The 22,489-nt window shown below is 36.4% G+C and overlaps 1 long non-coding RNA gene across 2 annotated transcripts; it reads right to left on the bottom strand.

Annotated features, from left to right (window-relative positions):
* Window positions 1-350: 350 nt before the first annotated feature.
* LOC135330316 (uncharacterized) lies at window positions 351-14,374 on the bottom strand. Of its 2 annotated transcripts, XR_010392272.1 has the most exons (4): window positions 11,989-14,374; window positions 10,601-10,697; window positions 7,098-7,225; window positions 351-4,448 (listed from the first exon to the last, which is right to left on the bottom strand). It is a non-coding gene; the product is annotated as an uncharacterized LOC135330316 (long non-coding RNA). The 2 variants fall into 2 exon arrangements; XR_010392270.1 differs by lacking the exon at window positions 11,989-14,374 and having other exon boundaries at window positions 10,601-11,657.
* Between the last annotated feature and the right edge of the window lie 8,115 nt (window positions 14,375-22,489).

Raw genomic sequence — 22,489 nt, 5'->3', positions numbered from 1 at the left:
TTCAATGGTTTCTATTGAATACACTTATAATTAAGAAAGAAGCACTGTGGCTTCATCAGCAATATTCTTCATTCATTCATGAATTCTTTCATTGTTCATTGTCAGATCTTTCCTAAAATCCCTGAGGAGTAATCGTACCTAGGAGCTCTCTTGAAGATTGGTTGCATAGTTTCTCATACCTCCCTGAAACACTACGGAAAGGTAGGCCATCTGGCCTTTTACTCAGAAGAGAAGGTAAGGTTGCAGTTATCCATTCAGAGGGTGACACAGCTAATCCTCAGAAAGGTCAAGTGAGGTAGAAAGAAAAGGAGGAGCTGCATATTACTAATGCTGTGACAGCTCTGTCAACGTCAGTTCATTAATATTTGTACAACTATTTAATCTTCAAAAAAACCCAATGAAATTGCGTTCCAGGATTTAAGATTCTGTATATATTGAGTTCACCAAGGTGTTCAATGCTGTGAAAATTGCGTGTGAAGTACAGAACTTCTTGAAGTCCCAAATGCTTTATGCAGACAGTCTTCTGGATCTTGTCTTTATTACAGTGATGAGTTGTGGTTTAATTTTTAACAGCCAAACATCAGTACCAGTTCATTGAATTGGTTCTCAGTCACCACCAATGGTATTTTGAGTGAGCAGAAAAATGGGCAGGGAGATAACGTTCCTTGGTGTTACACTCAAAATCTTGTTACAGACAAAAGGGAACCATATATATGGAACTAAGAATCTACCATTAGACCAATAAATGTTTTTAACAATCTAATAGTCCAAATTATGTGATTAATACAGAAAAAAATAATAAGACAGTTAAAATTGTTATACAAAAAACTTCCTAATACCTGTCCCTTTTCTCTTAATGTTATGCTCACCTTTCCAACATGCCTTTAGGTCCTATGGTTGACAGTTTAGGTCTTCCTTGAGAAGGTGTGGGAAGGGCTCGTGTTATGGCAGAGCATCAGCCCCCTGAGGTCTTTGCTGCAAGTGGTATGATGTTTGGGAAGAGGGGACAGCTCTTCCTCCTAAGTCCTTAGGTTACCCGCTGAAGTCTGAAAACTGCACAACAGCCTCTCCCAGCCTTGAACAATGTTAAGGGCAGTTGTTTGTCACACAGGCACTAACCAGGGGTGTCAGAGCCTTGTCCCCAGGGCACCCTCACAGAGTTTCAGCAATAGTCACTCAGCTACTAGAAACGTATTACATCAAACTCTGTCCAAGGCAAGCCAGCCCAGACAGGTCCTAAGACCCTGCACTGTCAGGCCTATTGCCTTTTCCTAGCAATGGCAAAAATCACATTTACCAGAATACAATTTCCTCTTTTGATAGTCTGCTAAATACAGGCTAGTCATTCCCTGAGTCCAGCAAAAATGTCACAAATACTCTTGTGATTCAGGCTTCTCATTAGGACCAAGTAACAGCTCTTGAAGACAATCATTTTCTCCTATCTAGCTTGCTTGATTATAACCCCAAAAGATCTGAGGGTAATCCTTGATTCTTCATAATGATGTACAACCACTGCACAATCACCAAAACTGTTAAAAATTACTGTAGGGTGTAAAGCTAAGCTCAGGTTTCTGAAATTGTAGGAGACCACGGTGTTACTTTTAAGGTTATGATGTAATTCTTATCTTTATATTACATATGTATCTATTATCAGGCACATTATGCACTACGGGATAGTTCGCAGTGACCTCTGGACATAGAGTATGTATACAAACACAACTGAATTCTACATAGAAAAAGACAAAATGGTTGAAGCAATTTCGTAGTCAAATATTGCCCAAATGTTGATCTCAACACTTGTCAAAAGATTGAAAACTACTACCCTTACACATTTAATGCATATCTGGAGCTGTTGTTTTCTGGCATCTGCCTGAAGAGACTATTGAGAACCTTCTGTCATATTCAGTCGTCCATAGATGCACATCTCCAACCCCAACAATCTCATAGTTACACATCTCCAAAGTTACCTAATTAGCTTCTTGAAAACAAAAAAGAGCAAGAAGTTCAAGAAGTATCAATAAGTTGATACTTGAAACAAGTTTACATATAGTACATATATGTAATATTTTGGTAAGGCCATAGCTAAGGGACTCCTGATTTCTAACCTATTCTAGATGTCTTAAAGTATCCCCAGTACAATATATGAAGGTGCAGTCTTCCCAATCCCCATGTTACAGAGCTGTACTTAAAAGTATGCAATCTTTTAAAATACAGTTTGCCATAGGAAATATTTTTATACCTCATTGATTCACCTTTTCATCTTGGTGCACTCAAAACTCTGTATTTTCTAAATATAGAAAGTTTCATCCTTACACATACATATATATTTGTGTTAGGGACACAGACATTCATACATTGGTGATCTATTAATCATGATGACAACAGTAGGAAGTACATCCATCCTCACCCAGAGAAACAGGGTTTCTCTTGATTAAAGATGGAGACACCTTTAAATTGGATTTATTTTCGTATTACTTAGATTCATATTTTATGCCTGTTTTTAGATTCAGCCATGGCAGTTAAGTTAAAACAAAAGTAGCATAGCTTTCCCTTTTCATATATGCATATATCATAATAAAAACAAATATAGTTAAAGCAGAGCTATGCAATGTGCAGCTGACAGTATGCCTGCATTTGGAAGGAATTGGTTGTTGTTCTCTGCTTCCTACAGAAGATAAAATAAGCAAAGATTATTATTAACAGTTATCTTAGTTATCCAGGCTTGAGTATCTTCTTCCGTATTTCTGAGTTTCTAAGGATATTCAGGTTAATGAGCCACATTTTTGTTTCCTGAATACTTAATATTGAAGTAGGTAGTAATGAAGTAATTCCTTCATTCTTACTCAGGAAAACTATTTTACTAAATATTATTAAATAATTGTTTAGCAATCCTCCTGTGTTTGTTTTGCTTTGGTTCCATCTCTTATAGCAAACAGAGATTTCTTCTTTGATAAGCTTATTGATCAGATTTTTAGAATTATTTATTCTTTTTTCTACTTGTGTTTGAACTGCACACAGTTAAAAAAAAAAGAATTGCTCTTACAGCTCATGAATTATCTGTTGCTTCTTTGCCTATGCACTCCTTAGCTGTCTCCGCAGTAACTGCTATGTTGGCATCTGTTTCAACACATGCATGAGGAAAACTCACAAAGGATACTGTCCTGGGAGCTGAGTCATTCTCTAAAACAGGACTGTCCTCTTCTGAACACAAAATGTTCCTCTGCAGAACCCAAGGGCAAGTAGGCATCAAATAGGACTTTTTAGCTTCCTTCATTTTAAATTATTTGTGTGTCTGACTGAAAATATCACATCATTTAGCAGTCCCACCAAAATTCTCTTTGTATTCCTATAACTTGTGTTACTAATATGGCCAAAAACATAGTCATCCTTCTTGGTTCTGTCTTCTGCTTCCAATCTTTTTTTTTTTTTTTTCATTTTCATTTCAAAATGCACTCTCATCTTCACTGGTGTTTTTTTGTACATACACATAATTTCTGTGACTACTTTCCTGTCATCCAGGAAATCTCCAGTGCTCAGAGAACATCACCTCCTGTATAGTTATTAATAATAAATTCGTAGTCCAATCACATCTTTAAAAGGCACTCATGGTGAATGAGTGGCTTAAGTCATCTGGTATATCTAACATTTAAAAACAGCTGACTACTGAAGACATATGTTAGACATCCTGAAAGTGAGGAAAAAGCAAGACTAACTATTTCAGATTCTCTTTCGCAGCACTATAAAATGCCATATACATTCTTTGTATTTTTAGATCAACAGACTCACCTCTAATCTTGTCTCTGTGCTTGCCAGTCATATTTACTCTAGCAGGTTGAAAGGATTCTAGCACTACCAAAAGTTGACAGTATGGTTTTTCCTGTTTGTGTCCAAATTGTGGTGTTACTTATAGCTCTGAATAAGAGTTACATGAAGTTCCCCCAAGAGTTCTGTATTTGAGTTATATTACATTGCTTGAAGTAAAACTTCCTAAGTGATTTCTTCACTAAAATTCTTTTTGTTTGTTAGTATTTTTCATTTGTTAGCTTTGTTTTTATAAATAATGCATTTATTACATTTGTAACCTCCCAAACTAATATCCTTTTTATTTTTTTCTTTGCTTTATTTATTAGCTTTATCTTCTCCCTGTCATTTGTCCAGCTCTTTTTGGCTTGAGGGATTTTTTTTTAATTTGTATTTGTTTTACAAGTAAGTCAGTCATGTTGCACTGCTCTCCTTAAAGAATTTGAAGTTATATGGCAGACAATTGGGCCCCATGTCAATGGATGAGATAGGCTTTATGACTTCTCCTTGGTCTCAGTAGGTGTTGGTAAAGGGGCAGAACTGTGGAATATGAAATACAGATGTCAGCAGAATGTTTCAGAGTTTTTGTAAGGACTTGCCCAATTAGACATTCCTTTTCTGTAAAATGAAGCATAGGCATTCGTATTCTGGAAAAAAAAAAAGACAATAACACCACCAACAAAAAACAAACAATGGCCACATGTTGTCTGCTGTTTTTCTAATTTCTTTTCTATAAAATGAAGCATCGGTATTCTGATAAAAAGCCAACAATAAGAAAAATTATTTGTTGTCTGCCATTTTTCTTAAATCTACAAATGTTTTTCAAATTTTATCTTAAATGATTAGCCAAGTGTCTTGCCCCAGTTTTTGATCTTGAGAATAAACCTAAGTGTTTCAGCTTACATCATTTGCCCTGTTTTGTTTAGATGATTAGATTCATAGGTTAGAAACCAATGTTTTATGTACATCAAGACCTCTTTCAACCCAGACACAATCATAGGGAACTGGAGTAAATTCTACAGTAAATTCCTTTAATTTCATAACCTATTTAGTACCTTGAAACGCAAAAATAAGTCTTTTAATAAGTTTAAATCAAGTACACCGTGCCTTTTAGGTTAATGTATTTTACATTCTGCCTTGAGTGGAAGTTTGCATATTAACTGAAAGAGGTTTGATTAGAATTTTACTCTCTTCATTCTTTTCTTTTCAAAAAAGTCTTTTGCATTGTATAATAGCTTTATTAGTAAAACGTATAAAGTCTTCTCTGATAAATTTCCATTATGTTAGGGAAGATTCAACAAAGCCTTTAATTTCTTTTGTCTTAAGCTGTAAATCTGAATATTTAAGAAAAGATACCTTCTTCAAGAATACGATATCTGTGTGTAAATATAATACAGTCATTCATAGTTAGAGATAATATGCAGAGGTTATAGCAGTGCAAGCTATTTAAAAATCAAAAGCAGCACAGTCTTACAGAATGTAGTCATGTATGGAGCAGCAAAACATAACAGTTATCCCTCAAGAACATACCCTTTTAAAGGGTAACCAAATATAATTATTTCATGTGGTGCTGTATAATTGAGATGACTTGGTATTCCCCCTCTTGTAACACTTTTGATCTGTTAAGTTTGACAGGGTAAGATTAAATTTCCTTCTCCTATCACGGGTTAGGAAATTCTTTTAGCTCTAAGAATAGCTCATTAAAGGAGGATGGAGAGTCTCCTTTTCTGATGTACATATTAATTACCATAGCGCTCCATGACTTTATCTTTGCTGGCAGAATGACATACCCTGCTGCAATATCAATGAAAAATGAGTCTCCTGTTGGTTAAAACACTTGCCTTGAATAACTAGGTCCAAGGAAGTAATAACAGGGAAAGAGGAGCCCTAACCACATTTTTGCATCTCTTCACTCTAAGAATCCCCCTTTCCCATCCCAATGATGCTTATAAAAGATTATATAAGCAAGTACTAAGTTTCATTTTAATAGCTAAATAGTTCCTTATACTATACATGTAGGCTTTTAATCTGGCTAATAAACATTTTATAAGCCTTCTATGTCTATGGTTGATTTGTAGTCAAGTGAAAGCTCTCATAGTCTCTTACAAAGTTTCTCTTCAGTTTGTTTCTTTTCCCTTTCCTTGCCCAAGTTCCCAATATCGACTACTTCTCTCTGTTATATATATATATGCTGTTACATATATATATATATGTATATATATAAAAATATATATAAAATATACATAAAAACTTAATTAAAAACAGCCTCACCAAATTTCTATTTATTTGTGAGTAATTTCTGCAAGAACATGAGCAATACCAGGTGTTCTATTATCAATAATAACCTTCATCACTTTGCAGGACTGAGCATTTGTTTATGTATATGATTACCTGGGGCCTTTATATGGGTCTCACATGGAAAAGTGAGTTGGTTGTTTCTCGATAATTTTACAGTGGAACAATTGCTATTCATATGTAACAACATACATTTACCTTTTAAATATACCTTTAAATATACTTTCTACAAACACAGCATGTCCTTAGATGCATTCAGTGGCTGTAATAACTGACCCATCAAGTTTTATGGCTGTCAGAAGTTTCTCATTTGAGTAAATGCCCTGGAAAGCCCCACTCCACTCAGCAGCAGTACACTAAGTAAAACAAGGTTTTGTAAAAATGTATTAGTCCTGTTCTAACTGAAACAGCACCTACTTCATTTTACAGAGATTTTGAATTGAACATAGGACTATGTCCTAGTCCACTACTAGCCTACTGTTGTTCTGGACCTCATATGACCCTCGGATGACTAATCAGAATAGTAGCCTTGTACCAGTGTGATTGATGGCAGAAAACACATGTCAGTAAACAAACATACCAGCGTGCATGTGGCTTTAGAATTTGAGGTGAGCAGTGGCAGGGACATCTATAGCATAAATACAGAGGTAAAATACTCCTTTCCTCCTACAATAAATGTGCAAAACTTTTGGTATGGAGGAAGGACTAGAGAATATGTACATCAGCAGATCTATGTCTACTTCCATACCCTTTCCCATATTCCCTGCCCCAGCACAGAAACACGGCAGAAGTACAGTTTAAGATGCAATTCCTTCTTCTGTTCAGTCTAAAATAATCTTTTTATGATTCACTTCCCAGAGTGCAGTGCACTGTGAGTAAAATTTATCCCTAAGAAATCAGTAGTATATGCAACCTTGTCCACTGCAATAAGCAAAATCCAATTTACCTCAGGTACATTTAGCAGAATTTCTAGAATCACACTTCCACCATTCGGCACTCACCTTTGTGTCTTACACCTCTCCTCTGGAGATGCTATCCACATGTCTTCTTCACCTCCAATTTCTTTCCAGATGGGGTCTGCTTGTGGGCTTTGATTATAGGATTTCAAATTGGAAAGTAGGCCTATAACCTCGAGATAGGCAAAATAGGCATTCCTTAATTAACCATTTCTCTTTTCATAACTCTTGGTATATTCTTGCAAACACCTCCAATCATAGCCTAGTTCACTGCTTCTTCAATTCTTTGATTAATTACAAGCAAATCAGCCATGGAAATATCAAGCAGTTAAACCAAGATATGTGCAATACTCGTAACACATATCTGCTCCAAATTCTAATGAAATCAGAGGCACTTTTGCTGCTGGTTAGGTATCAGTGAGTGTAAGTAAGGATCAAAATATGACCATTTACTGCAGTTGTAACCTTAGACTGTTTATTTTTACTGCTACATTAAGTAAACATGATTGTTTTTAGTGGAATGGTTCTTGATAGCATTACAGACAACAAAAATTTTTACTATCAGGACCTGATCCTTTAGCCACTTCAGACAGACAGCTTGTATTCCCCTCTTCTCAGAAAAACATCTATTGGAGAAGTGACTGCAGTGTTGGACCTCAAAAGAGGTCTCAAGACTGTTCTTAAAGCATAGCTCATAGATAAGCCAGTTTATTATAGTCCATTTCCTAATCTACCTCATGCTGCTCTACAGCATCATGCTTATCCTCCTCACCCTGAGGACAAACTTTTTTTTTCCTGCCATACCTAAAGGCAAGTAACAGACCTCTTTTAATTCTGAAGAGCAAGGATGTTAATTGGGTTGAAAATAGTAATGATACATCCAATTCCCTCATATCTGAGATGCTCTTTCACCTTGCAGAACAACTGACTACATCTGCATCCCAGAACAAAGGCTCAAATACGTATTTTTCTGTGTTCTGTCCAACTCCTCCCTTGACCCATTATCAGTAGCAAGTTACACAATGAACCAAACTTGATTTTTTCAGTATTTCTTCTCTTTCTGTTTCTGCATAAGAGGAGATATATATGCTCGGGTCTTTTTTGGTATTTGTTTTGATGGTTAAAGCATAATCAGCTCCATGAAAAGGAACAGAATTAACAGTCTCCACTGTAGCTGAGACCTCACCACCTTTACATTTAAGGCCTTCATTTACTTCTTCAGCTTTTTCAATTGCCAGCCAAGGAGGGTTTAAGTCTGTAATAGTAATACTTGCAATTACTAGTAAATAGCATTTTACAGCGTTAACTAGTCTGTCCTTACAGCATCCTTTTCAGGCAGGCAAATAAATGGTATTATCCTCATTTTACAAACACATTGATTAAGTGACTTGCCTAAAGGCCACACATCAGTTTCCATGTCAGTGCCAAGATTAGCACAGAGAAACTTCGGCATTGCAGTCACAGGAAAAAAAAAAGATCTGTATTATCAAGCTCAAACCCCCTCAGAAACAAGCAATCAGGTGTTTCAGATGTTTAGTCTAAGCAGCATTTACCAACTCCACATCCCCATATGTCAGCCCTGCACTTTGTCCACTCATTAAGCTATTGCTTGTTAATGACTCAGAATGGTCCCCCGTGTGTGACTGTCAGGGGAACCTTTTCTATTTTCTTTTTTTTTTTTGTTTCCCTCCTCATTTCAACTGCAGAGGCTGGAAAGTCCTGACTTGACCACCAGTGAAAAACCCACTTTTATGACTGAGCTTTGGGAGGCATGTGGGGTGAGGGGAGGAAGACAGACAAGCTGGTGCTGCTCTCCCATGGGGCAACATGAGGCTAGACAAGGGTCTGGGGAAGCAGCACATGCAGCAACAGATGGATTAGGGAGAAATTCAGAAGTTCTTCCCCTTCTCCGTGCTCCTCATAGATGCTGGCCATTCTGAGCTTCTGCTCTCTCCAAGCAAATATTCCATTTCCGTGTTGTGTACAGTAGGTGCAATTCTCTTTTCTATTGCTGTTGTAGCTGCTATTTGGGAATTGTGGCAGTTGTACTGGTAGTACTGGAAATTGAGTCTCTGGCTCTAAAAATGCAGCAACACCTCTAGTCCTCAGTGTGTTGAGCTATTGGATCAGTTGCCCTATTTTTAAAGCTGCTGCTTTTAAATTGGGAAGCAATTTTGGATTTGATCTACATTATCTGATTTAGACAGATAGACAGATTGTCTGTATTCATTTCCTAACTGACTGCAACACAACCTTATACAGACCTTACTGTGTACATGTATCCTATGACAAATGAAAGTATAACCAGGTAACATCATAGCATACAGAATCAACTGAATACTGAGCTTCTAACGTTAAATACTTGTTCAGTTTACAGGCAGTTATTTCTAAGGAAAAGAAAAGGTGGTGACTGTGTTTGATTCCGCTCCAGAACCTATCTTTCCTTCTTGGAAAAACAAACAAAACAGAGAAACTCGCTACAGCACTTAAACAGATAATTAAGGGCACCCACATGTAAGGCATTGTTTTATTCTGACTTTAGGTACAGTTTACAAGATATTTCTGACTTGACTTCTGAATGTTAAGAAAAATCAAAATAGTCGTAAATCTTCTGAACGACAGTAGTATAAGTTCGTCATCAGACTCATGAATCTGCCATTAAAACCTACAGTGTTATTTCAGAATACCTGAATTTGACCTAGTCATTGAAGCTGAAACTATGCCAACGTGTGAAAGCAGATGCATTGAAAAATTGTCCAGCATTTATGATAGATACTGATATTTCATTCCAGAGTCCCAGACGATGAATTATATTCTTAACAAGCATACATGACAAAGCTAAATTTAGAAGTAGAATCTGAAATGGTTGCCAAGTTTTTAACTGAAGGTCATTTATAGTGAGATTTTATCCCTGGGAAAAGAATATGCACGTATAGACAGACAAAATGTGTAGATTTACCTACAAAATACCTCACATTAGCCATATGAATTATATGTTTGCCTTTTGCTGGCTTTTTAAAGATCATTTCTTGCATTAAATTAATGTCCTTCAATTTATTGCTTGCAAGTCACCTGTAGATTGCAATATCAGAATTAGTCAATAGGTTTATGTCTGTCAAATTATCTCTATTATTCATTAACAGCAAAAAATAAAGTATCTTTCTAAACAAATGATTACTGAGTGTGTGTGTTTTCTTGGCGTTTTATTGGTTTGGTCTTCTCTGTAACTCTATAGTCCATACTATTCCACTTCAGAATTATTAAGGTGTCATATAAGGACATATAAAGAAATGGTAAGTTTAAAAGCATTAAACTGTGATACAAAGTAAATCTCTACTAGTAAAAGAGCAAAACATGGCTGGATGGCCATAGATGTGATGATGTGTTCTGAAGCCTGATAAATATTATATCACACTGCGATTTAAGGCGCTCAAGGGCTTCACAATTTTAATTGCGTTTTAATGATGGCAACTCAGTTCAATTACGTACTCTACCTCTTTCAAAGGAAAGCACTTCAGTCTGTAAAATGATATTATGGCACATCTCACCTGCAAGGTTGATGCAATGTGCTGTGGTAGGCCCTAAATCCTATTGTCTTCAGTGGGAGTCTTGAGTACAAGGAACTGCAACCCAAAAGTTTCTGTACTGGAAAAAAATGTTAAAGAATGTAATTAAATATGTAATCAGGAATAAAACCAGAGGAAATAATAAGAAAGACAAAATAATGGAAGACAGTGTTTGCATGGAAATGACAGAGTTTTTCTTGTCTGTTTAGCTTGTATGTCCTTCAGGGCAAGTAGTATCTAGTGTTCTGTGAGGTGCATTACACTGCACAGTGGGAATTTCATTTGTGGTTGATCCTGAGGTAATATCATGAACACAACTGATGAAGAAAAGAAGTTGTCTAGTAGTTCTTTCTATTTTCCAATTTATTTCATTGAGCTTCTCATACACCCTGTAGTATCTCCTTGATAACTGTAATTAATAGTTTTGATTAGGCATTTGGATTCCAATCTACTAAAGCCTCACTTCTAAAACTTTTAAGTCTTGATGTCTCTGATGAAACTCCACAAGATGAGAGTCACAGACATGCTTTAGTGTTTTGCTGGATTAAGACTTTAACTATTTTCCTTTCTTTTTATTTATTTCTAAGGCATGCCTTCTTAAAAGTTAATTGAGTCAATGACTCATCAGCATTTTATAATGTTTCTTGGCTTAGTTTTGTCACCCAAATGTTCACAGGTAACTGAGCTCTTTCACTGATTTCCAGAATCCACTCATGAGTTTAATGCATAGCTGAAGTTAGAATGTGTAATGAAATGAAATATTCAGCTGTGCTTTCAAAAGACATTAAAATTTACCTATAATGAGTGAACTTGGCATGTGATCCAGAAAGCTCTATTTCTTTCAGAAGCTCTTACAAATATTTGTGCTTGTCCAGAAGTGCAGGAGCTTCTGCACTTCACTTTCTGGGTGAAATTCTCTTTGCTTCTCATAGGCAAGAAGTCATGCCAGATGATCAAAACACTTCCTTGGGGCCTTAAAAATCTCTGATGTATTTTGAAGCTTATAATCGCAGCATCAGATCAATGATATGTTATCTTTGTTTCAGAAGAACAATCTGCTATGATCATTACTGCTGCGTTACCCATCACTTTAAATTAACATAACACAAACCAATTTACAAAAAACCCTTTCATATTATTATCTCTAGAGTGCCAATATTAAGTATGGAAAAATACAGTCACAGAATGGGTATTCACATGAAAAAGGGGCCTTGTATGTCCCAACCAATCCCTCCATTACCTCAAGGTGCTTTTCAAGTAAATGATTTCATGTAATTCACAGTTTCTAAAGGGATTTGAAGGTTATGGCATTCCATTCACTTCCAAGTAGATTGGATACTAAAAATAAAAAGTAATGACTCAGAACTTACCTTTCTTGACTCTGGACCTGAAATGGTAAATATTTAATAACGGAAACTCTCCCAAAGTTTTGTTCTTCTTTGTCTTTCTCTATAATAACAAGCAAAATGAATTTCTAAGGACATAACTATACTGATATCACACTCATGGCTAGTCATGTTTCCCCAGGACAAATATAGATGCCATCCTGCAAAAACATATGAGGGCTTTTACTGACAATAATAGCCCCAATAAAGAGAGTGAGATTATAATTGAAGATTTACTATTGACTTTTCAAAAGATGAAAAAATAATCTTGGTATATAATCTTTGCCTTCAATGCAATGACTAAATGGACTAAAAACAAAACCATTTTAATATACTCTACTGAATGTCTTGATATCACTGGAACATTGCAAACACTATATATGCATTATATATATAAACTATTTATATTTATATATGTATGCATGCATATATGTAAGTATCATTCACGTACTCTTGAGAGTAGCAGGCACAATGCAGCATTTGTACTTCAGTCCACTTTTCAAACAGGGAGAAAGCAAAGCCGTACGTTTGACAATCTTAGTTCTTTCTTTGCAAGGTCTGAATAACTGAATATAATTAGTTTCTAATTCTGATTGTGAAAAGACAGCCATCTTAAAAAAAAAAAAAAAAAAAGCAAACTGTTACAGGAAAATAGATGACACTTGGTGTGTTACTTAGTGAACAAAAGAATCTTTTTAGTAAGAGCCATCATCCCAAGGAGATGCTATAGTTCTTTTGGAAAATATTTCTCATAATGCCACAATATATGTGGCTCAAGGTAAGAGATAAATAACGGTGTGCAGGGAAGGAGAGAACACTAGCAAGTACAAATAAAAATTTTACTGAGCTGGAGATTTCAGCCTCGTCTCCAAGCATTTTTCCACAGTCTGGATCAGATCCTTGATCTTTATTGCTTAGTTGCTTTAATGCTTCTGAAGATTTTTTTTTTTTTTTTTTTAAGATAGGCAAATATAGTTTTGTAGGAACTAGCCAGCATAGAAACAGTAGGAAAAGGTCTCCAAAGATTTTTATTGATCCTAACATCTCCCTGCCAAAATCAAATACATGTACCGTGCAGACTGATTGTCTGAAGGGGTTCTTAAGAGGACTTATACATAGCAAATAGCAGAGGTGTGCTCTGGGCCTGACCACTTCAGTAGGAGATAATGTGAGCTAGGTCACAGGTAATCTCAATACAGCCACTCTTGAGGCTCAGTTTACCTGTCCTTCCCATAGCAACACAAGCCAACAGAAAGCTTTAGCATAGCAATTGCACTGGAATTGTTTGGTGAGTACATGTATCTCAAAAGCCACAGGCTGCCTATCCTGTTTTAATGCAGCTTGCTGTTCTAAACAAAACCAAGTAAACTAAAGCGCACCCTGAAGAGCCTAACCAGCCCTTCCTTGCTGCAAATGAAACTGATTTTTTCTCTGTGCTCCGTGACTGCTGCAGGAAGAAGTTACCATTGTCCTTTTGCTCGGCAAAGCACAAAAAAATGCTTTCTGCTAGTAGCATCAAGGCACATAAGTCCATTTTACCAATACCAGCTAGCAGAACATGTCAGTAGCAAAAGATTGCATAAAGTCCACTAATATGTCTGCATGACAGCTATGTTGCATACTGCAGATAACTTTAAATTACCTCATATGATGCCTGCTGTCTGACTGGAAAAGGCATCAAGAAGCTCAGCATGGCATGCAAAACTCACTTTGGAACAGATAACAACAGCTAGCTAATGCTGAGCTCCTGAAGCTAAATTGCCAGAATTACCTACCTTAAAGCTATCTCAAGAATATCTGCACTCACCTGCAGTTCATATTGCTTAAAGATACATTATGTATGATGTAACTGCTATGTTCCACAGATTTTGAGATTTTGTTCAAGTATAATGTACCTGGAATTGCAATGATCAACTCTGCTTTGGATCTGTTCTAAATAGGTCAAATTTCATCCAGAACTGGTGGTAGATTTGTGGTTAAGTTCTACCACAGATATAAAAGACAAGAGAGATCTGGATTTCCTCAAATTTCACATATGTTTGAATCTGGTGGCGATTGATTTGGTTTGAGACTATTTCTAGTTCAAATATGATGGTACTTCCTGGAAAAATTTTGTACCTCAAAAATATAATTTCTTTTCCATTTGCACTGCAAGTTTTCTTTACTTTTAGCCTTCCAATATTTGTCAAGTTTAGGTGAAACAGACATGAATAAAGTCTTCACAAAAAGGTAAAATATATTTGTATTAAAAATACATTTCGACTATGCATCTTGGAAGCTTTGGGAGGGCTGAGTGGACAAAAGTTGCCAATTAGCCAATTAGGTAGAAAAAAAGCAGTTCATATATTTTACTTGTCTGCCATGTATTTCTCTCCATTGGGGGGGGGGGGGGGGAGGGGGGAAAGGATTACAGAATGGTGGAAGGACCCAAGAGGAGCTTCTAATGGAGCATTTATAACTTCATTTTATCTTCCAAATATTGCCAGCCTAAGTTGTATCTGTATTCTTTGGCTAGGGAGCTAACTTTTTAATTTCTTTAATCTCTCCCCAGATAAAGTGATGATGTTACCAAACCCCTCCAAACCTTGTGAAGTACTCACAATAATATTACTAGTGTTATTACTTTTACTCTTTCTTTGCAAAAATGGGTGATTTGGAAACCCAGTCATGGAAAACAAAGCGTCAGAGGTACTAAAAGACACTAGTTGCTCTTTCCTTCTGTAGGCAACATACTCCCTGAGCTGAATAGAAGGCTGGCTCTCCTATTTCCTCGTGGAAGATTTTCAGTGGAGCTAAGGAAGCAGCATCCATGACTCCAGATTACAATAAGTCACAAATCACTTACATTCTATTGTGGTTGATTCTATTTTCTTGTTGTTTAGCTACCTAGTCGAAACTGTGTATGTGCAAGATAACTATAATAATTTTTGGATGACTCTTCTGGATCAGCAGTCATACTTGCCACTTCATCTCTGTATCTCCAAGTAATATTATGCTTCATTGTGTCCATGTGTAAAATGAGAAAAAAGAGATGAAATGACATTTACAAAATTGCACAGAAAATCAATAGCAGAACCAGGAAAGAACTCAATCTCCCCCTGGCCCCTGCTCCCACTCCAACAGTCCCCCAGTTGCCCTGTCTCCTGGACCAACTTGCAAACAAGTCTGGTTATTGCATGAACGCTATACTGCATTTGTTCATACTGTCTTGTCAGGAATTTAATCTCACAACCTCACATGCTACCAACACAACTGTGTCATTGCAATTTAACATGTATTTTGTTGATGTGCTCTATGTCTTATTAAAGTCTCATCTCCTTAGCCAATACCATATGCTACTCATCTGTAGCAAAGCTCTTAAACGTAATGAAAAAGGTATAATCACAAATGAGAAAGCAACTGTCGACAAATGATACTACAGGTATTCACATTCTGTGACACCATGGAAAGAAAAGATACTGCAAGTGTAATCCTTTTAAGACTGCTGGCATCGTTATCCTATAGCAAAAAAAATGTGGGGCTCGGAGGTGCTAGTCCATCATTCTTGGACCTTTCAGTTCCATTACAGAATTCTCAAATCACTGACAATGCCATGTCAATGCACAGGAGAAAGACTGATTTCTAACTTTTTTAACTGAGAAGAAAGTTATTGATATGTTTTGTTAGACACTTCTATGTTTTCAAAAATATTAATTTAAAAGTTTAAATAAAATATTTTGAAAATATTTTGAGAATGTTACACCTTATTTAATGCTGATTAGCTTTTCTTTCCCCCAGATTTTTTTGTTGTTATTGTTTTGATTCATCATGGGAATTTCAGCTTTTTTTCCTGACAATACTAAAACATGCAGATAGTGTTTTAAGTGTGCTACTTCATCACGAAATATGATCAGTATAAAACCAAAATACAAGAGTTAGTGGTGATAGCTATACCAATAGTAGAAAAAGAAGTTAGCCAAGTTCTGCCCTCAGTCGTATGATTATGCTCACCACTGACCAATCTGCAATACATCTGGATCAGCAAACAAGTCGAATATAAAAATGAGAACAGAGAGACAGGTTCTAGCTACTCAGCACTGCTCTCATCTACTCTTCCTGCTTTTGTTCTTTTGACCTTTCATCTTACGATTTCTCTGTCAGATATTAATAACACAGTCTTGAGTTTTCTTAAAATTAGAGACCCCAGTCCTGAAAGGACCTCAATGCGGGCCTGCATCCACTCAGAGATTCACCTATACCTGGTGAGAGTCCACTCTCAAACAGCTAGTTCAGCACACAGGCTTCAGGCAAGGGCAATGCAGAACGGGAGCTGTGCTTGGGCACTACACCTCGAGCTGAGGGCACCATGACAAGAAAATGACAGAAACACAGTGACAGGGCCAGGCAAAGCCCCCAGCTGAGCACTTAATCCAGAGAAGCGAATATTTGCATGAGGGCTGTGAGCAGAAAGAATGATACTCACCAGCAATTTCATTTCCCACCTGTGAGAAACAAACCAAACCACAAGGTATTTACAAGTAATGTCACACTCCTGGCATTGATATGTTGTCAGCCTGTATTTCTCATAAATACTGAATACGTGAATGTCTGTGACCCTGTTCGTAGAGGTACTAATTCTGCCATAAGCACCATTTAGAGAGTTACCACCTGGAAAGAAAACTTTCATAGGTCACTATCAGTTGAAAGGTCCAATAAGACAAAGGTAATTTTTACCCCTTTAGTATTAGTAAATGCTTATTGAAGACATGTATCTGGACTCCAGTCCATCTCTAATTAAATCTAAATTAAATTTCCCCAAGCAGAATTACCAGAGTCTAATTTTTAGACTCTATGATAAACCTGTCTTCCTGATGCTGACTAGCTGTTCATTAAAGACAAGGATCCATTGAAGAGCACAAATAATTTTTCTGGCTAAGCTAGTTCACATCACAAGATTAAACTAGTAGTTTTGTTAGGTTAGACATGTATATGTATGTATGCACATTTTAGTTATATAGACCATAAAATATCTTTTGAACTATATCACAGTTCTTCACATGAGACTATAGTCATGTATTCAAAATGTTAACCTTTATACTTTTCTTTGGTGGCAGGTTCTTAACGCTCTCTTTTCAGCAACTGGCTCTTCCCCTATCAAAGCTCTATAAATGAGCTAATACCTCCAAATGGTTGCCTTGCAGAAAAAAGAAAAATATTAGTGAGACCAATGTAAGTATCATGTTTCTTACACATTCCTTCCATCTGGAAATAAATTGCACTGAATAAGATGAACCTTTTTAAAAGCCCAGAATTTAATGTTAAAGTTTTAATGAACCAGTTTTTTTATTCATTTATTTTTCTCCTAAGAGGCTGTAGATCTTAGTCTGTCCCTATCTGCAGGTACAGAGATTATGGGTTTATTTTATCTTTTTACATATATATTCGGTTTTAAAGAATTTAGATGACCTAAGAAAGTTATTGGAGCTCATCTACAAAATTATTTTTCACAAATTCCTTTCCTTCCATATATAAACATGGTATGAAGTCATCATATATTGGATGTAGCAGTCATTTTGTGAATCAAACCCTATCATTTTCAGTAACAAAAATTTAACATTTCATTAATCATTGACAACAAAGTAGCATCGTGAAAAGAACACAACTGTATTTTAAATGAAAATCATGAAAATACCACTTTCTGTATAAAATTTGAAAGATGACTGACAATTTTAGGTACCTGAATTCTGTTTCTGAATGCCCAACTTAAGGTAAAAGGGCCGGATGACCAGATGGAAAACAAAATTGTCTAAACATAATCGATGGATCAGTCTAATTTGTGTGATGTGTTGTGCTTGCGTATTTGATAAAACAGTCAGTTCCTGACACAATGAAAGGTCACTTTCCTACATTGCTTAAAATTCTCAGTCTTTCTTAGAGCCAGTCTAGAACATCTGCCCATTCTTTGTCCTGGCTGTTGAGTAATCTGAAGTTCTTAAGCAATATTACATATTAATCATTAGCAGTTATTCTGGTTTTATAATATAAAATGATTAAGAAATATCTATTCCAGATGTCTACACAAAGCTTCATGTGGTGTGCAGATATACTGTGAACTAACACAGCTATTTCCCCTGAACGCTGCTACCTACAGAAAAGGAGCTGATTAATTCCACAGATCTTTTGTTATTATTTATAAACTAGTTCTTAGATAAAGATGCTTACATCTGCCTCTTGCTCCAGATGGTGCAATTTAGCTGCCTATGTTACTCATGAGTTGTTTTCTCTTTTAAACAAATACTCAGCCCAGCAATTGTCTTATCAACAATTCTCCATTTCTCTCAATTGAAACCTAAACTGCATTGCTGCTTTAATTCTCAGAACAGGGAGTTTCCTGTCTCACAGGTCAAAAGTACAAGGAAAAAAAAAATCCTCTTAAAATTTCCAGTGCAGCAGTCACAATTGTAAAACTGCCTGATACTGTAGCTCTACCCTCAAGTTACCAGCAAAAATTTAGGCAGCAAATTGAATCCAAAATTCTCATGAGATCTGACAGAGCGCAGACAGTAGGACAGACCTGCAACAATTTTTTTTTTTTTTTTTTTTTTTTTGCCACATCACCTATCCACAGAGGTTGTGTTCCAGGCCCCATGAGCATCAGTTCCAGCTAACGGCAAATTCTTTGACGCACATGGCCAGACTGTGTCCTTGGCCCAAAATCCGCCCAGCAGAAAGTAGTGAGCAGGCTCCACCAGATCCACCATTTGAGTAGCTCATGTAGAACTTCAGATGCAATACATTTGTCTTCTGGCATAAGAAGCAGGAATGACTGAAACATCCCTCTGCTGTGTTATACTGGAGCTGCAATTTTTCCCTTGGAACTTTACTGTCAGATAATGCATTTTGAAACAATATTACATTTTAAATTTTAAAATGTTATAGAATTATTTCATTCTGACTTTGTCTCTGTAAAATATTAGTGTTATAAAACCAAACTCTTAGGCTAAATTTAAAAATTTAAAATTGACATTGTTCACTTTCCTAATAAAATGAATCTGTAGAGTTTGAGTCAACCCTTTCAGATCAGTAATACATGGCTAGCTGGTTGAAAACAGAATAAGTGAATTATTTCTGAATCATTATGCTAAAAATTGACTGGAAATCTCTAGTTCAAGATTTTTTTTGGGAAAAAAGGAATTTTCAGTTCTGGGGAAAAAAAAGAATTGCTACTTCTCACTATTACTATTTACTTTTCACTATTTTAATTAAAAATTCTAATATGCATTTTCACAGTAGAGTGTGAATTTGGAGCTAAAAAATCATTTGAAAGATCAAATTGAAATTGAAATTTTTTTAACGACTGATTTCTACTTACAGTCCTTTACTACTATTATTTATTTATTTATTTATTTTGCTAAAACCAGATAAGACAAACGCTCAAAATAGCTTAAACCTGATTTGTTTTACAGCTTCTGTACCTAAAGTGATATGTCCATTCATTATGAATCCCTGGAAGATGAAAAATGTGGATTTAAATCTCTTCATTCTCTTGTGTCCTGGAAAATTATCATAGCCTTTTAATATTTTTATAAAAGAATGTGGCCACCAACATGCTGAGAAGGATCTAATCTTGTGCTTGTGTGCTGAGCATCCGAAGTGTTTTACCAGAGTGAATGTTGTCCGGATCCTGATCTGATTTTAACTGAAGCTACCTACGTAGTTGCTCCAAACAGAAGCAAACCCAGAAGGAGAACCAGTACCTAAAGAATATGCAAGGAAAAGCTAAGTGACCTCAAAACTTGGATTTGTTTTGAGTAATTTTCATGTGGTTGAGCATCTACTCTGGACTCCTGCAATGCTCTAGTGCCGATCTGGTAACTCTTGGGGCTCTTAGAGGGACCAGTCCCACTAAGTTCTTCTGTCTTGTTTGAACAATGAATCCAAGAGGCACTTTAGGAAACTCTTCCTAATCACCTCTTGGCAATCAGGATCTTCTTTCCACCTTATACAGGGGACTCAATACAGAAGTATTCCTTTGGGAGTTGAGCAAGAATTAGTCCTGTTGTAGGCAGGTGAAATGGCAGGTAAGGGCACGCCCTGTAAACTTAGGGACTATCAGCTACATCGGAGCTCTTCTTTTCTGGAAGACAAATTTGGGTCTCACCAAGTGGTAAGCCACAGTCCGCAGCTGAGGCTGGAGCATCATTCTTAGGGGATCATTTTTACCTAGTGATACTGTCACCTATGCCTGCATGACTGAGACCATAAACTCAGAATACGAATGCCTAAGTCAGCATATGCAAAAACAGCTCAAATTAAAAGCAAGCTCTCCCTGGGCTTTTTCTACAGCTAATGGAAAAAGGGATGCAGGATGAATTGCTTTCTGGAGGCATAAAAGGTACGCGCTGTTTCCTCATGGTGCCTCTCTCATTGCATATGGCACAGATCAGATAACTGAACTCCTAACTTCTGTTCTCAGTTAGGCACCTGAAGACAGATTGAATGAATTGTAGCTGTTTTGTGTTCCATTCATCTTTTAGTAAATAACTGAAAAATATCCTACAGTTAATCTTTGGGTTCTTAAGAGCTCTTGAATGGCTTGGTATCCTGTCGTTAGAGGGAATTCTGTTAATCTGATTTGCCATGATACCCAGTGCAGAATTAAAGGTGGGAAATTCCAGACTTTTTGTGAGATTGAGGAGTCATGCCACAAAAAGAAAAGAACATCTAGCAAAGCACTTCCCTGCTTTGTTCAATATGTTCACATAATATCATGTCATCATCATTTGGCAGATATACGGGTTTTATAAATCTATTAGGCTACTGCTAAGCTGTCAGTTCAGGCTATTTTCTTTAAATCTCAAAGATCTAGTTGTTTAAACCTGAAAATGATGTCCTTTTGACTCTATGTTTTTCCAGTACTCTTTGACTGAGAGTCCCTGCCTTTCTTTCTTCTGATACACTTAGGCAGTGCATCAGACTTACAGTCAATGAATGCTATCTGGAGCTACCATATAGATCCAAAATCTTCCCAGATACAAATAACCAATTACAAAATGCTGCTCAGGGTTGAATAATTCTTTGCTGACCCCTTAGGTGGTAAGTGATGGCCAGAGGCAGGAGTTTCATTATCCGTATCATTATCCCAGCTCATATGACTCCCATGTTAATGCCAGCAATTAGTTTGCTGAGATTTTCAATGAGAAATTTTCTGTATGAATCCAGCAAACTACATCCTGATCACTTTGTTCCATTCTAAGATGGAGACATAAGCACTCTGAATGACCATATATCTATTGATTATGAGCTTGGACAGACTTAACACCCACACAATAACAAGACAAGTCCAAATGAGCATTAGGATCCAAGAGAGATCAAGCATGCAGCAATTGTACCTATCAGCCTCATTAGCTAACCCTGGCCATCCTTCATGCTTCGCAGAAATGCTTTCTGCATTTTAAAATATTTTAATGGGGAAAAAACGTGTTTGGGATCTCAAATTATTGCTTCTATGCAATGTTTTTCTAATATATTTCCATGAGAATTACAACTGACTGTCCTATATTTCACTGGGGTTGCTTTTCAAACCATCAGAGCCACTCTCGTATAGCACAATACTGTACCAGCTTTATCTTATACAAAATGAGAAGTGCAATAAAGAAATACCTAGAGACAGCTATTTTTAGAAGTAGCAGTTTAGACTACTTAGATTATAACATTCTTCAGTTGTCTCCCCATACCAGAAGATTCTTTCCATTTATTCATGTCCCCATGAGTTTCCCACTATTACCAGCTCTTTCAGTCTTTCACATAGGAAAAAGAGAAGTATTTTGCTGTAGTCCTTATGCTTTGATAGCTGAAGAGGCAACAGGAGCAGGGAGTTATTCTACATAGTTCACAAGCCCATCAGGTAGGGTGAAAGGATAACAACTCATTATAACTGATAAAAGATGGCAATCACATTTTTGAAATTGCAAAATTTGACATTTAGTTTTTCATCATACTGAAATTAAAACTAAACTTATCAAGCGTCTTTATAAGAAGTAATTTATATAATCATTTTGGGGTGAGGGGGCTGTGGGGGTCTTTTCTTTTTTGTTCTAGGAACAAAAATTCATTAAAGGACATAATCTTGCCACACAGTGGTCAGGGTCCCATGTCCTGGGATGTATGGGAGTAGGATGCAGAAAGAAAGAAGATTTTGCTTTAGCCTGTTTTTTATATCCTGGAATATTTTTAGTCAGAGCAAGAACTTGAGCATGTACGTGTCTTCCAAATCCCAAACCACTGTTATAGTTGCCAGGCTACAGATCATTAGAGTCCTTAACTTTCACTGCACCCATTTCAGCTCCTGCCAAACAATATACCATAATGACATGAAGGGAAGCATTTCTCAACAAAATTTGAGCTACCTTTAGCAGAACAGCTTCTATATGCTTCTATATATTACCAAAGAGTAGAAGAACCTAAATACAGTAGAAAGTGTTTTTCTGATACTACAAGACTATAA

This window comes from Dromaius novaehollandiae, chromosome 1, assembly GCF_036370855.1.
Source record: "Dromaius novaehollandiae isolate bDroNov1 chromosome 1, bDroNov1.hap1, whole genome shotgun sequence".
NCBI lineage: Eukaryota > Metazoa > Chordata > Aves > Casuariiformes > Dromaiidae > Dromaius > Dromaius novaehollandiae.
Note: the sequence above shows the minus strand (reverse complement) of the source record. Positions and strands in the feature narration are given on the sequence as shown.